This window comes from Marmota marmota, unplaced genomic scaffold (genome assembly GCF_001458135.2).
Source record: "Marmota marmota marmota unplaced genomic scaffold, marMar, whole genome shotgun sequence".
NCBI classification, from domain to species: Eukaryota; Metazoa; Chordata; class Mammalia; order Rodentia; family Sciuridae; genus Marmota; species Marmota marmota.
The window spans coordinates 6,601,500-6,618,436 of record NW_026000101.1 but is presented as its reverse complement, the minus strand read 5'-3'; positions in this window follow the sequence as shown (position 1 = coordinate 6,618,436).

Below are 16,937 nucleotides of genomic sequence, written 5' to 3'. Positions count from 1 at the left end.
TAGAACTTTCTCCTTTTGACCCCAGGGATCACTGAACTTGGTGTCAGACGATTCAAGTTCCAGATCTGGCTCTATCAGAAAAGTACCTTTGGAAAAGTGACTTAGCTACTCCAGACTTCAGCTTTCTCCTCTGTAAAATGGGAACAATGAGTTCCCACACAATGTAGAGATGATGTGAGCTAGTCCAAGTTCGTTATGGGCCAGGAAGTGCTAAGGGGACGCCTTTCGGTCAGGCTTAAATCATACCCCAGCATTTGTCCCCTTTCCAGGTGGACTTTGAGCACGGGACTGGAAGAGAACACAATATAAGAACACAAGATACCTCTGTGGCTTCACACGGGGCCTGGCACACTGCAGGTGACGAAGAGGTATCTTTAACCAATAGTTTGCATCATCTCTTCTACTTCTGCTTGGTTTTTATTTCACCCACAGCTCATGATCCTCAGAACTCATGGTGGGTTTATTAGGAAGCAGGGGGGGGGGGGTCGGGGGGGGGGGGTGCGGGGGCAGTTCTGGGAGGGGCCCCTTTGTACTCCCCTTTCACAGTTTGGCTTTTTCCCTCAGTTGGTCAGACAGCTATTCGAGCTAGTTGGATGCAGGTCACCACGTACAGAATGTTGACTACCAACCAGGCAGCTAAACCCGATCCTCTGGCTTAAAGGCAGTTAATGTGGTTCCTTAAATAAGTAAAATCCTGACCAAAAGACAGTGAAAAGTGAAGCCTGGCTGAATTTGGAACACCACTGTAAGCTAGAGAAAGAAGGAACAGGAAGACTCACCAAGAGATCCTATCAACAGCCCCTGTGTGAGAAGGCTGGAAGAGACCGGCCTTCCAGCCTGAACTGCCACAGCAGTGAAATCGTTTCTAATTTTAGAAATATTAAATAACTGATAATAACATGACCTTGTTAAAGAGCCATGTTGGGGGGAAAAAAAAGAGACACTGTTAAAAATAGCATGCCATCTCCCAGCTGAAGGTGCTAGGTAAAATATAGGTTCACAACCATAATGTGGGCTCCAAGTGATGTGACACCCCACATTGCTACCAGTTGCAGCAAGACCAAGGCTCCTGTGTGCTCTGGAAGATGTTCATTTTAAGCACCCAGTTGGGGGAAGAAGGAGGAGGCTCTTAGCATCCTTAAAGCATAAGAGAGTGTGTAAGCACCAGGAAATCAAAGAGAAATAGGACAGAATGCTTCTCAGGGGTCTTAAAATCTGGTCATCAGCCTCAGGGACACTCTGAAGCATCCTGATTTTAATATGTGAGGTTGTGCTATGGTGCACAAGACCTAACTGGGAAGAAGCAGCCCTCTGCAGTGCCTGGGAATGTCTGAAATTGCTGCAGCTGGCATCCTATGAAATAAGAATTTGCAAAGCAGCACCTAAATAATTACCCTGGGCCCACTGTGGGAGGATAGAGAAATGGAAGGTGCCGCTGCCTGGAAGGTGGACAGAACTTCAGACGGCTTCCCCGTCCCTCTACATGCCTCAGATGTGCACCTCCAAGGCTTGGCTACCTCAAGGATCATTAAATGCTTTTAGCAAAACTGTCTCTGAGGAGCAACCAGCTTTGAAAGCCAAATTGAAAAAGGTCCATCTGATCGTGTAATTGGAGAGAAAGTAGGATCGGTGCCATGATAACACATTAGAGGCATTTGGAGATGAAAGAAAGGAAAGGGTGGTCTAATAATTAGCACGGGCCTGAGAGTGCAGAGATGTGAGTCTTCTGGGGGCATCACTGGAATTCACTTATCAGATGCCACCAGTCTCTCCCCACATCCCCCTCAACACTGGGAGAATTTGCTGAGCACACCTGGGCTGAATCTCTTTTGAACTTCTGAATCTCATCCTGTCTATCATACTTCCAACTGCACAGTTGACAACACTGGTTCTCAACAGGAGGCAGTTTTGCCTCCATTTGGCAATGGCAGGAGACATTCTTGATGGTCCTAAGTGGGAAGGGATTTTCTACTGGCATCCAGTGGATAGAAGCTAGGGACACTGTTAGACATTCTATAATGCAAGACAGCCCCTCCCAACAAAGAATGTTTCAGCCCAGATGTAAATAGTGATGAGATTAAGAAACCCTGGTTTAGAATAATGAATGTTTTCTGACCTTTCATTCTTTATAAACTACTTTTATTTTTATACCCTGACGGGCAACATTTTCCCTTTTTTAAACAAAAGGAATTGGTTTACCATATCATCACTGCTATAACGAAAACATCCCAGCAATTAAGAAGATGTTCCTTATCTCAAAAGTCAACCACCTCCAGAACTATGTTTTTGCCTGGGATTTGTCCCTGCCCAACACCCCAGCCTGAGTCAATGGCCCCTCTTGTGGGTGGACTCCCCGAAAACCCTGTTGTTTCCTCCACCATAACACCTATCTTGCTGAATTCCAAATAGTCATGCATGAGCTCTGGACACTTGGAACAGTTTCCTGTTCGTCTCTGTGTGTACAGCAATCCCTCTACCTCCTCCCCAACCTGGTACAGGGCTTGGTTCTCCACGGGTTTTCAATAACTGTTTGGAAGAATGTGGAAGGAAAGGTCAGAGGAGGGAGGGGAGGAGGTTTATAAGGAGATGGGGAGAAGAAAAGAAAGAAAACAAAGAAGCAGCAGAGAGGGAGGGAAGGAGAGAGGAAGTGGGAAAAAAAAGGGCAAATAGGAGGAAAGAGTAGGCTGGCGGAGAGTGGACGAAATAAAGAAGAAAGCAGAAGAAAGGGGCAGAGAGACAGGAAGGGCGGGGAGGAGAAGGAACGACTCTGCTATTGCTGCTTGCTCAGAAAAGATGTCTCTACTCTCTCAGACTTAAGTCAAATTAACTCCCCTCAAGAACCACAGGACTCCTATAGCACTTACCACATATATAGCTTCAGGTGTATAGGTTGGGAATCTCCAGTCCAACTATTCAAAACCTGAAATGCCCTAAAATCCAAAATTTTTGAGGGCCAGCGTGTTGCCAGGAATGTATAATGGTGCACCCTTAAATGTTGTTTCATGCACAAATCAGACATATTGTATAAAATTGCATTCAGGCTATATGTATAAGGCATGCATGAAACATGAATGAGCCTAGTCGGTAGACTTGCATGCCATCCCAAGATATTTCATTATGTATATGTGAATATTTCAAAATCTGAAAAGATCCAAGCATTTTGGATAAGGGATATTCTACCTGTATTATGTTGCAAGCTCCATGAGGTCAGACTCTGTTTTCGCTCATTGTTGTAGCTTAGGACATAGTATGTCTTCAAAATTATTTGCTAAATGTAGGAGAAGATGAACAGATTGACTGCTGAAGGGTTGGCAGCAGCTGGCTCTGTTAATAATCAGCCCCTATTTTTGTTGTTGTTGTTTGTTTTGTTTTGTTTTAGACGTCCATCCAGGAGCTTGGATTTGGTCTTTTCCCTTCCACCTAAATTTGTTCTGCTTCTGGGTAGAACTGCTCCAAAGCATTCAAGACAGTGGCATATACATCCTCGCTTTAAAAATCAATCCCAGGAGCAATTTATTACAGGGAAATTTCTTGGACTCCAAGAAGCACCTTGAAGTCAGGAGATGATTAATTTGATATAACTGAAGAGCTGCAAACATCTGCTCCCCGTTGACATCTGCCTCTCATTAAGTTACAGCCCTCTGTCTCCCTCTGCACTGGGGGGCTGGCTTGTGTGTTGATCTGGTAACTCTAATTATATGGTAAGCCCAGAGCTCAAGGCCCTTGTGCCAGCCACCTGGTGGGGGCTCAATAAAAACTTGCTCTATTGCATTGTACTCCAGATCCACCCTGAGCACTTTCTAAGTCCTCCGTCACTCCTAAATAATAGAAATAAAAAACGGTAATGAGGTTGGTGAGCACATTGTCCTCGTGTAGCTCTGGCTATGGCTGAGTCTGGATAAAATCAAACCCTTGGTTGATGCACATAAACAAATCAATTCCATGAAAAGTCTCCCACATCAACTCTGTTTTTTTGGCATCGTGTTTCACAATGATTCTTTATTTGATATCTCTTATTCCTTATCCCTTCCCCACCAGTTCTATCAATTCTGTCAATTCGGAAACACATCTCTGGTACTGAGACACTCTACTCCTGGAAGCTCTGCCTTCACCAAAGAGAACATTGAGCCTCTCTAACTTTGACTTCTAGGACTTCCACTGCCTGGAATAAATCTGACCTCCACCCCATACTCTCCCCCAAACAGCTCTGTTTTCAGTCATACTGTGTGACTTCTTGCTGCCTGGTTCTGCTACTCCTCTTTCCACCTTCCTACCTCTGCTCAATTAACTCACGTAGTGCCCTGAGCACCATCACCAGTCAAAGCGCCATCAACTCAGACCCAAATGCAGTCATCTCAGCATCTGAGGAAGTTGGTTCCAGGTCCCCCCACAGATACCAAATCCATGGATGCTCAAGTTCCTTATGTAAAATTGAGTAGTATTTGCATATTTTCTATACACACCCTCTTGTATGCTTTATTTTTTAAAGCGTTTTGTTTTTAATTGACATAGTATAACTGTACATATTTATAGGGTACTCTGTGCTGTTTGTATACATGTACACATTGTACAATGTTCAAATCAGGGATTTTCACTTCTTTATCAGCTCAAATGTTTATTATCCCTTTATGGTAAGAACATTCAAAATTCTCTCTCCTACTTATTTTTAAATATACAATATTATGTTAACTATTATCACATTGGTGTGAAACAAAATACCAAAAGTCATTCTTCCTATCTAATTGTAATTTTGTACCTGGGAATCTACCCCCACTTTTTGGTCCCCCTTACCCTCCCTATCCTTTAATGACACTATTATGCTGTCTACTTCTATGACATCAGCTTTTTAAGATTTCATAAATTAGTGAGATCATGTGATATTTGTGTTTTTGTGACTGGATTATTTCCCTTAACATAATCTCCTCCACGTTCAACTCTCTTGCTGAAAGCTACAGAATTTCATCCTTTTCATGGCTAAATAGTGTTCCAGTATATATGCATGTCGTTTATCCATTCATCTGTTAATGGACACTTAGGTTGATTACACATCTTGACTCTTTTAAATATTGCTGCAACAAACTTCTTCTGAATACTTGAAATCATCTCTAGATAACTTATAAATACCTACTACAAAGTAAGTGCTGTGTAAATAATAGTTATACTGTATTATTGGGTGGATGCTGACAAGAAAAATGTACATGTTCAGTAAAACTATGCAGGAAGCCATCCGTGATTTACATGAGGTTCTTCTCTCCGTATGGTAGCCCAGGAGATGTAGGTTTGGCATTGCAAACTATCCGTGGCTCCCCGGGGGGCAATAGATTGCCCAATGCATATGACCTTTATCTCCGCTCTACTAGGAAGATCCCTCATGGTAGCTCCAGAGATGAGCTAACCCATTGGGAACTGGACAGCCCACCTTTAGCCTTTTTTTGGTGAAGAACATTCTATGGAAGGCCTTTGATGTTTCTGGATATAAACAAAGCAGGCACAGGCTCAATTTTGCCATAGTATAAAGCTTGACCCATATGATCGAAGCCCATCCTGTCCCTGCTTTTGAAATTATTTTCTGTGTCCTGTGGTTTTTTCGTTGTTCTATTTTTCCTGGCTTTTATTTCTCAGTCAGCCCATTCCACCAAGGGGAACCCCATTTCCACCACCCGGGCGAGAACACACAATCGCTTTTTTCCAAGTATTTTTTTTCTGTGGGGGGGTGATTACCAGGGATTAAACTCGGTGGCACTCGACCACTGAGCCCCATCCCAGCCCTACTTTGTATTTTCCTTAGAGACAGGGTCTCACTGAGTTGCTTAGTGCCTCACTTTTGCTGAGGCTGGCTTTGAACTCAAGATCCTCTTGCCTAAGCCTTCCAGCCACTGGGATTATAAACATATGTCACTGCGCCCAGTTCCCAGTATTTTCAATCCACGATTGGTTGGCTCTGAGGAGGCAGACAGGTAGATATGGAGGGCCAACTATAAATGGAAATCAGTTAAATATTTATAACATTCTTTCGTAAAAACACCAAAAGAGAAAACATAGAAACACCTAAAATTCCCTAAAATCTGTCTTTCCCATTCCTGCTCTCACTAGGCTTACCCCAATTCTCTCTACTCCCCAACCCAAAGCTCCCACCTTAACATGTCCTTCAAGGGCCCCTTCAGCCTCTTTAGTCTCCTCCCTGACTAAGCTCTTTATATCTATATCATTTCCACCTCCCTCGCTTCTTAGAATTATTCTATAAAAACTCTCTAGTTAGGAGTTGGGGCTATAGCTCAGTGGCAGAGTGCCTGCCTAGCATGTGTGAGGCACTGGGTTCAACCCTCAGCACCACATAAAAAAATGAATAAATAAATAAAGGCATTTTGTCTATCTACAACAACAACAACAAAAAACTCTTAGAGAACTTGGCACATTTGTCTTGTTTTATGGTTTTTGGTGTAAATGTCTTGTTTCTACTGTTGAAGTTTGGGACTCAAGATCATCTGTAAAACCCTTCTGTACCCTTCGATAATCACGTACACATCATTTCCGTGGCGATGGCCTTCCTTGCTTGCGTTCTGTCCTTGGTTTGGTCATCTCGCTGATGCCACAGCTACCAGCACCAACTTGACTTATCATTATCAAGGTTGATGGATTATTTGTTTTCTGTATTGTCACTTCTCACCCCAGGCACATATATACTTTGAAAACAGGGAGATTTCTTATTCAGCCTGACACAGCGGGGCACGCCTGTAATCCCAGCGGCTCAGGAGGCTGAGGCAGGAAGACTGCAAGTTCAAAGCCAGCCTCAGCAACTTAGAGAGGGCCTGCACAACTTAGTAAGACCCTGTCTCAAAATATAAAACAAAAAGGGCTGAGGATGTGACTCAGTGACTAAGGACCCCTGGGCTCAATTCCCAGCGCCAGTAGATAGATAGATGGATGGATGGATAAATAGATAGATAGGGAGGGAGGGGAGGAGGAAGAGAGGGGAGGGAAGGGAGGGGAAGGGAAGAGAGGAAAGAAGAAAATTTTTATTCATCTCCACATTTATCCAAGTACTTGACCAAGATATGTTCTCAGAAGATGTGTGGACAATGACAAGTTTGCTAGTTGTGTACTCCCCCCAATATCCATTCCTGTGTCTTGCTCATAGTAGATACTCAAAAAGTATATCTGGAATTCAATTGAGTATATATGAAAGAGCATGACTGATTTTCTTTTTTGATGTAAATTTATCTGCATGGTGGTCTAATGTTTTCAAAGTGAAAAAAATACTAGAGGGAGAACAAAGGACTGAAAATAAACTGGTTGGACCAGTTTCTTTCCCTCTGGATACAAAGCCAAGCTTGGAGCTTTGTCTAAGGAAATCATACTCTCAGGCAAAAGATAACAGGCTGAGTGTGGGTCCTCCTTCTGCAACCTGCAAGGCCATAAGACCTTTCATTTCTGTATTAGAATATTCTGTTATACTAGGCTCCCGTGACTCCTTTGGTTAATAGTGACAGAAAATGTGACTCCAGGGCCACATAACCACAAATACTACTGGCCTAGAAGCTGGAACAGATTGATATGATTGGCAAACCCCACCTAGGCTGCTCTTTGTAAAAGGGGGAGAAAATACAGTGATTAAGCGTAATCACTCTTATGCATTGTGCAATTAATCTCCAGGATCCCTGGACTGCTCTCTGGGCGCCACAGTTTACACTCAGCTCAGAGTGATGGGCCCACTGACTATGGAGTCAGTGTATAAAGAAGTCTATACACAAAAATTCACTAATTCTTTTGAAATTCAGTCCTTCCCCTCCCGTGGCATGGGGCCTTGGAGGAAGGAGGATATATTTTCTTTGGCAAAGCTTCTGAGGCAGAGGTTCATGGTAGAAGCAGCCCGGGGGAAAGCTGATACTGCTGGTTGTCCACACACGCCCTAGCGCCAGCCCCAGGGGTGGGTTATGAACCCATTCCCCTTGACAGAAATTGGTTTAGATGGTGGAATGGATGCAATTCAAGTCAGTGAGGTGTGGGAGAAAATCTGCTAAGGGATGGTGGGAAAGCTTTCCTTTGAGAGAGAGAGAGTCAAGATAAAGCTGGTCTCCTTTTTCTTTTGGACTTGATCACGAGTGGCCATGTTATCTACAACTGCAGCGGCCATTTTGCAACCAAGAGAGAATTCCACCTGAGAAGGAAGACAAGATCGGGGGTAGTGAAAGGTGACAGGATCCTGAATTCTTGATATGCGGCTGGATCACCAACACCGGAGTCCCCGTCCCTCTGATTTTCTTGTAATATGGGATATAATATCTCTCAAACCATTTAGGATTAGCTTCCTTCTGTTCTTCTATTATTAGCTTTATCTACTGTTACAAAATAATCTTAATATATTTGGATTATTGAATTTTGCAATGTTTTTCAAAAAGTATAGCTCTCATATCTGCTGTATCACAGCCAACAGGTAAAGACCCTGTATCTGTTTCATCTACTTCACCCTCATATCCTTGGTCTTATATCGTGCTGTGGACAGGGTCACTGGCCTTCGTCCTCAGCTGAGTGACCCATTGATTTAATGGTTTAGGTCTACACTCAACTATTGACTCTATATAGCCCCTTAATTTCATGCCTGAGTCGCACATGACCCTTTCCCTCCTCCTTTAGACTATAGAACACTCACTTGACAAGCCAGCCTCCTGACACCTTGCAGGAAAGGGGACTTAGACCATACGCAGGCAGACACAGACCACGTGATCTTTTCCATATTCCTCCACTCATTTATCAAGTTCCTGTCTATCACTAGACCTTGGTTAGGCTCTCAGTGAATTAAAAGGAACAGGTTACCTGACCTCTAAGTGACCTTCAATCTCTGAAGAACTACCTTCAAATGACCATCTGGGTATTCCTATAGGATGCCTCAATTTATTTATTTAATTTATTGAGCATTGGGTGAGCAGTTAATTTATGCCACCCATTCTGCTAAGGATGGGGGAGTCCAAAAAGGAATTCGCTTTCATTCATTCAACAAACATATGATAGTGTCTACTTGAAGACAGACAAGCATGAAGGGCTAAATTGTGATAGAAACACTACGCTGAGCCTGTCCCCAAGGAGCAACAGTAGAAACAGATGCTACCTGGCAAAGACAGACATTTATTATACACCCACCCAAGGCAAGCACTGGGTCAAAGGCAGGACTAAGGCAAGAGAGGTCATTCTGAGTAAAGGAAACTGCCACACAAGGGTTATTGAGACAGAAGAAGAAACCGCACAATCCAGAAAGTCAAAATCTCATGTCACTGGAGCACAAGGTGCAAGGGGAGACGATTTCAAGATGTGACTGGAGAGACAGTGGCAAGGAGAAGGTCACCATGGGCCTTTTATTTTGTGTTAAGGAATTTGGACCATTTCCTAAAGGCTCTGAGGCTGCCTTGGTACATTTTAGGTAGGTTAGTGAGCTGAATAGAAGTCAGGAAGACACAGAGAGAAGTAAACACAAAATGAGGAACGACTGAAAGGTAAAGGCTATGGGATGGAGAAGAGAAGGGGGATGAGAGGCCAAGTGGGCGGAGTCAATGCAGGGAAGCAGCCAACACACGCCCCCCGGAGGTGGGGCAAGGAGGTGGAGAAAGCCTGGGGTTCAGACTCAGAAGGAACCATTGAGAGTGTGCGCACCCAGTGACATACTCCCTCCAAAGTGGAGCCCCCGAGTTAGACAGATGTTAAGGAATACAAATGTGACACTCAAGAGAAAAATCAGGGCTAGAGAAATAAATCTGGGTATCACAGAGAAAAGGTGGTACTGAAGGCCAGAGAATGGGCAAGATCACCCAGAGGAAGGATATAAAGTGACAAGGGAAGAATCTTACTAGGAATCCCTGAGGACATTCTGTATTTGTGGCCCCTTGCAAGAGTACCATTGGAAATCCACATGCATATAAATATTTGAAAGTGAAAAACATCAACCTAAATGTGGCATATATACACAATGGAATTTTACTCAGCAATAAAAGAGAATAGAAATCATGGCATTTTCAGGTAAATGGATGGAGTTGGAGAAGACAATGCTAAGTGAAGTTAGCCAGTCCCAAAAAACCAAATGCTGAATGTTTTCTTTGATATAAGGAGGCTGATCCATAGTGGGGTAGGGAGCGAGAGCATGGGAGGAATAGACAAACTCTAGATAGGGCAGAAGGGTTGGAGAGAAGGGAGGGGGCATGGGGTTAGAAATGATGGTGGAATGTGATGATCATTATTATCCAAAGTACATGCATGAAGACATGAATTGGTGTGAATATACTTTGTATACCACCAGAGATATGAAAAAGTGTGCTCTATATGTGTAATAAGAATTGAAATGCATTCCACTGTCATATATAGATAAAAAATTAATTAATTTAAAAACTAACCTAACAGACTGATAACTAAAATATGTAATTCTCCTGCATTTATAATTATACTTTTACAATAATATAATTTTAAACGTATAAAAAGATAATTTTTATATGATTGAAATTTGGCAAAAATTTAATAAGATGATTGAGTTCAATTTTTATTTTGAACATCTGCATCTTCTGTTGATGGCCCAGCAATGTTCAAATAAGAGTTTTAAAAGATATACACATTCCATGAGTAATTATCAATTTATTCCATAGAATTTTTTTCCTGTTTTCATTTTAACAAAATAATTAATTATGTTACTGTAATCAAATATTCTTATATAGTGGCATTCTTTCACAGTAGTGCCAAAATTGAAACTGAGGCTGTAACGATGGGGGATGTCAACAAAATTGTTAAAGCAATACTTCAGTTCAGAAATGAATCCTTAATTTTGCATATTGTGTTCAAACATTGTCATACACAGAATATCTAGAAAACATTATGAAATATTTTAACTTCATGATCTTAGTGTAGCATCTAGATCCATAGAGAAATATAAAGATTCCATATCATGCTTCACACCCATTACATCTAAACCTGCATAGATGCAAATTTAAGAGCATTATACATTGTTTAATATTGCAACGGTTCTCTTGCTGCTGTGTGCCACTACTGTAAATCCCACATTAATTCATGAGTAGTTCTGAAACTATGAATTGAAAAGTAAAGAAAAGCAAGAAAAGGGGCACTTGGCACTGAGAGAAATGATACTTCACTCTGCAAGAAGGTATTGCATTCATGCTATCTGAGTGGAAAGATTTGACACATTAATTAATTTGTCTTTTCTCTTATCTAAGTACTTCTGCCACTCAAATTCTCCCTGCACACCAAAGAAGAGCCCATCATTGGCTTCTGCTGCTGCATAACCCACACACCTTTATGGGACTCAGACTTAAGCCTCTTTTGTTCAGAAGACATGGGGTAAAAGAAATCTAGAGAAGAATTTCCCTGAGACCCAAACAGCGTTAGTTTATGAGAGCAGTTGTTAAAGGTTTTGAGACACGCTGGCCGGTACTGCATACTGGATCTCAAATGGTAGAGGTGCTCTGTTGCTCTTTAATAAATTTACCAGAGGACTGTGAAAAAGAAGCTGTTCTGGATAAGGGTCCCTATCAATAAGCCAAAAGACTCATCTAAGGAGTATCAACTGTTAAAAGGTAATTTGGAAGAAGATCATCCCCTGAAGGAGCTTGAGGTGGAATAACCAGAAAAATGAAAGAAAAACAAAAAGTGGTATTACAAAATCAGAGAAAGAAGAATTTCCAAGAAGTCATCAACAAAGGCAAACATTTTGGAGAGGTGAAAAACGTAGGACATTGGTTAAATAGAATATGGCATATCCATATGATGGAATATTATTCAGCAGGGAAATGGGGTGAAGGACAGGATCGTGCCACACTGTGGATGAATCTCACACACGTGCTAAATAAAAGAAAGCAATCACAAAAGTTCACATCTTGTATAATACAGTCTATACGGAATATCCAGTGCAGACAAATCCATAGGGACGGAAAAGTAATTGTTGTCAGTCTAGCAGAATTGGGGAAATGGGAGTGGCTGCTAATGAACATGAGGTGTTTTTTGTTTTGTTTTGAAGGGATGTACATGTCCGAAATTTAGACTATGTTAATAGCTGCACAACTCTGAAAATACCTTCAGTCTTTGAATTGGACACTTTCAATAACTGAATTTTGTGGTATGTAAATTATATTTCCATAAAGCTCTTTTTTTTAAGAAAAAAAATAGGAAGAAATATACACTCATCTAAGATCCCACAAAGCATCCCCTCTAACTGTGGAAATGAAACCTGGACTGCTGTCATATGTTTAGGACTCAACAATCCATCCTGGTGATTCCATTGCCCCTGACAAAAATAAAGAAAGAAACTAGTTCTTCATTCTTTGAAAAAACAAGAGGATGAGACAGAGGGACAGTTTCATAATAAAGGTCTTTCACACTAAAGTAAACTCAAAAACAGAGAACATTTATGCAAAAAAAAAAAATCCATTTACTGTGTCAGTAATTTTCAGCACTTCCCCTGCTGTTATTGTAGATAATTGAGTAAAAGCTTTTTCTTCCCTACATCAAACATCAGTTTCCAACTGATCCTCTCAGAAATTCAGTTTTGAGATTTCACTTCAAGATCATGACTGTAGAGTTTAGGGGAATGCATGTGTGTTTGGGTAAATGGAACTATTTCCTTTTCTTGAGGCAAATGCTTAGAACAACTGGAAGAAAACAGAAGGAAAGAAGAAAAAAGAAAAACTTCCCACCAAATGTATCAACCATCCCAGGTACCCTTCCTGCAAACCCTCAAGTGACTCTACATTTAGGTTACGAATCCACATCATCCCGGTCAACTCCTAGCATTTATATGATTCAAGATATTCATCGCTAACATTTCTCTGCTGCCTATGTTTTTAATGCACATGTTAATTCTAAAGTCCATAAGCTGAACTACGTAATGGGGAACTTAGTAACATATAGGGGAACTTATCACTCCAACATTAACAGCTTCAATAACATTTACATTTTACAGTTTGCATGATGTAGTCATATATAATACTGTATGTGATTTTTATTAAATGGGTAGAGCAGGTATTATCATTATCTCTTTTGTTTGGACAGGTAAACTAGGATGATCATAACCATTTAGTGACTAGGGTAGAACCCTTCTAGGATGCTGCCAGAGTACCCTATCTGTAACCTTCACTGGGTCTCGTTACTTGATACCTGTCTTCCCCACTGGGTTTCATGGAACCAGGTACCAGTGTGGCATCTGACACCCAGTATGTGCTCAACAACTGTGTGCTAATTTGAATTGGTCAAATGACCACAATGAGGAATGCACAGAAACAAGATGTCAGACTCCACATTGCACATTTTGTAAAGCCCTAGTTGTGTTTATTTATTTACTGTTATTCATTTGAAAACATTAGGAGGAAGAAGAAGATGCCAAGTGAGATGGGTAGAATAGGAATTTGTTTACTTTTAGACTCAAAACCACCTGTGTACAACAGCATTTTGGCAATATTTCAGTGGTCACACAGCTTAATGGTCATATAACTCAGTGGTCATACAGCTCCGTTATCATATAGAGTACTGTTCGTATAGCTCTGTAGTTCTATAGCTCAGAAGTGTACAGCTCAGAGATGTATACTTGCAACCCAAGGATCATATAGCCCCAGGTCATGTAACTCGGGGATAATATACCTCAGTAGTCCTATAGCTTAGTAGTGAAGAGGTGGTAATTTTACAGTGGTTAAGAGCCAGAGGGTTGTGTCAGGTCTTTACCCAAAACATCCCTCTACCTCTCCTATATATGTGTGTTCTCTAGCGCATCACAAGCCTCAGTTTCCTCATCTGAAAAATAGAGATAAAAATGAAAACCTTTCAAAATGACTGTGATGATAAAATGAAATCAAACCTGTAAAACTTGCAGGACGATGTCTGGCACTAGTAAATCATGCAACATACATATTACCATCATCATTATCCATTGCTACTACTACAATTATGTGTCCCTAATGAGAAAAGAAAATGCCTCTTGTTGAAATCATCAACAGCTGAAAAGGCAATTTGCTGATAACTGACATTTGATTTGGAGTCGAAAGCTCTTACTCAATTTTCTGCAATAATAGATGAGGAAATTCTAACACTGTTATGTCTCACTGCAATCACCAGAGGCAAAAATGGCCTCTTCAGCTTCTTGGGTAGATGTTCATTGACTTGCCTGTTGAAGAACCCAGGATACCCTAGAATAATCTGTGATTCTATTTCACGTACCCAAGGCCATTTAATCTCATCTACCAAACTCCAGACTCCATTGCTCCAGGCGATATTGTTTTCTAGAGAAGTACCACCCCAGGTGCTGAGCTTTTTTGTGGTACTAGCATTTAAATGCAAGGACACTCTACCACTGAGCTACATCCCCTTTTTATTTTATTTTGAGACAGAGTCTCTCTGTTTTGTTCAGTCTAGCCTCAAACTTATGATCCTTCTGCCTCAGCCTCCTGGGTAACTGGTATTACAGACATGTACCACTGTGCCCTGCTACACTAGATCATTTTAAGAAAGAATTCCTAAGTCCCTTTGCAGCTCAGAGAAGTGTGCACTTTCATTTGCATACATACATTTCCCTTCTCTGCTAGGTGTTATTATTTCCAATTTCAACTGCTTCTTATGAATGCAATGATTCCTGACTCTTGTAGCCTGAAAGACTAGGTCACCTTCCTTGCTAACCCCCTAAATCAGAGCCTTCTCCTCCCCTTTTCTCTGCTACTCCATACAATTCTCTTGGCCTCTGAGCCAGTCCACAGCTCACAATAGGGTTCAATTACAGTTGCACACATTTTGAGATTTCATGATGATCTTTGTGGCTACTGGCAAGACAGGACATTAAGAGTCAGAAACTTGAGTGTGAATCTGGATTTAATTACAAATTTGCTGGCTGAATTGTTGGCAAGTTATGCCATAAGCCCACAATCCGACTGGCACAATTACAAAATAGAAATGAAAATAACACCTACCTCATGGACTCAGGATAAAAATCACATAAGTAAGAATACTTATGCAAAATACAAGACATTCTTCAAACAACATTTTAATGACCAGACACAGATTGGACAAGAAAAGGGATGAAAAATTAATATGAATTTAGGGCCCCCTGGGTGAGAAGTACTGTATAGCTCTTAAAGCATCACTTTCTTGATTTCTGAATCAATGCTTTACTCCAGGCTGCTCCTTTATTTTCTTTTGTTCAGAAATTCTCACCTAGTCGTTCAGATAACATTGGCCATCCAGAATTCATGGGGAGTGGGCAAACATACCCACAGGAAAATGTGATAGCAACGTAGGGAGTCTGCACAGAGGGACTTTGATTTGTTCATTCATTCAACCAGTGTCATCAAGTGCTGTGTTAGTTTTCTATGGCTGCATACCCATGTACCATAAACTCCACAGCTTAAAAAACACATTCATTATCTCACCTGAGTCAGGAGTCTAGTCATAACTTAGCTGGGTTGTCTTCTCAAGGGTTCACAGAGGCATGATCAGTGGGGCTACCTTCCCACCTGGAAGCTTGACTGAGGACCATCCACTTCTGAGCTTTCTGCTTCTTGGCAGAATCATTTCGTGCAGCTCTCTGAGGTCTCACTTCCTCACTAGCTGTCACCTAGAGATGGCTCAGCTCCTAGAGGCCACCCTCAGGTTCTTGCCACATGGCTCCCTCCACAGACCTTCCCACAATGTGGAAGCTCCCTTTTCCAAGACCATCAAGATAATCTCTCTCCCTTCAGGAAGGGCCTGATCCTTCTTTAAAAGGCTTTTCCCTGATTGAGTCAGGCCCAACCTTGATAATTTCCTTTTCAATTATTATCTCAAAGCCAACTTAATTAGGAACTTTATATCTGCTAAAATGCCTTCACCTTAACCACACAATTCAATCTAAATGCAAGAGTGACATCTGTCATATTAACAGATCCCACCAACACTGCGGGGAAGGATATTATGTGGGGTCATGTACTCTGGGGGAGGGGGCAGAACTCTTGAGACCTTTCCTAGAATTCTGCCTGCACTAAGCATCTATCATCTGCCAAGCAATGCCTAGCAGAAATAAAAAAAAAAATTAGGTGTGTCCTTTGTCTTCAAAAGATTATAAATTGGATGATAAGCACACCTATCTTACAGGGATAGATGTGTAGGATTATATGGGAGGAAATACAGGTAAGGGATTTGTCACGATGCCTGACATAGGAAAATTAGTGTTCAGAGAAGTTAGTCATTATTATCAAATAACTGGAATACAGTGTGCTGAAATTTATATGAACGTTCTGGGCAAGGCCTATGTTTAGAGGAGATTAGAAAGGACTTCAAGAACAGATGCCACTTGACCCAGTCTTCTTAAAGTTTCTATCACATTAAATCTATTTTAAAAAAATATTTGGAAATTCAGACTCAGTTAAAGAACTTACATGAGGCCACTCAGTTCATAAAAAAAAAAAAAAATGAAAGTTCTGGACAAGGCATATGTTGATAGGAGACTTATCTTCACTGCATACTCAGAATGTTATTTTAGGACAATTATCCTGGCCCTGGTGGGAAAGATGCATTCTAAGGAAATAAGGATGTGCATAGGTAGGGATGAGTCCAGGAAATCACGGGTGCCTTAAGATGTAAAATGCCTGGAAATGGAAACTGGAGAAGAAAGACCAGGTACTGACAATGGAAAGGAGCAGTGAGTCGCAGTCAGAAGAAAGCAACTGTGAGTTTGAGCCACTACTCAGAATTCCCCAACCCTCTGCCCTGAGGGGCTCTTCTGTTTCCTCTCCCCTGCTTATATGCCACAGCTCAGCCGACCTGGACCACCTGTGCCGTTTGCAGCACACCTCAAATCTCTGTCCTTGCTGTTTTCTTCCCTGTGACTAGCCTTCTTCATATTCCCTTCTAGCAAACCCTAATTGTCCTTCAATGCCCATAATAAATGCCATCTATTTCAAAGAACCATCTATGTTCCCTGCACACTTCTC